Consider the following 552-nt stretch of genomic DNA (forward strand, 5'->3'; position numbering starts at 1 on the left):
GCCTTCACCAGACGGTGCGAGTACGAAAACAGGAAAAAAGCGAAAGAGCAAGAAATAGCCCAACAGGAGGAGGAAGAGGTGTCCCGGAGCCAAGCCCAAGCCAGAGACGACCCATATTGGGCACCGGAGGACGAGCAAGCCGGTGCACGAACTGAGGAAGAGGTAGTCCAAAACCAGGAGGAGGAAATAGACAGTAAAAGACAATAAATGTGCAGATTGTGGAGAGGAGGACCCTCCGGGGCATGCGGTGATGGAGTGTGCGCGATGGGAGAGCGAAAGGATCATACTAGAGAGTGAGATAGGAGCTCGCCTCGTGGCGGAGAGCATCGTTGGGCAAATGATTAGCGAAGACAGGAAGTGGCGTGCGATAGGGGCCTTGATAGAAAAGATCGGAGGCATAAGGGAAAGAGAAGCCAGGGCAAGAGAGAGGAGGGTGCGGTAACATCCAGGCGCACGATAGGTGCGCCGGCCGGACATGGCTGAGAAGAATACCGGGAGGTGATACCCGGCCATGTCACACTTGGCAGAGGAAAGGGTTTTAGCGGGTAAACC

The sequence above is a fragment of the Photinus pyralis genome, unplaced genomic scaffold (assembly GCF_008802855.1).
Source record: "Photinus pyralis isolate 1611_PpyrPB1 unplaced genomic scaffold, Ppyr1.3 Ppyr1.4_LG3b, whole genome shotgun sequence".
Lineage (NCBI taxonomy): Eukaryota > Metazoa > Arthropoda > Insecta > Coleoptera > Lampyridae > Photinus > Photinus pyralis.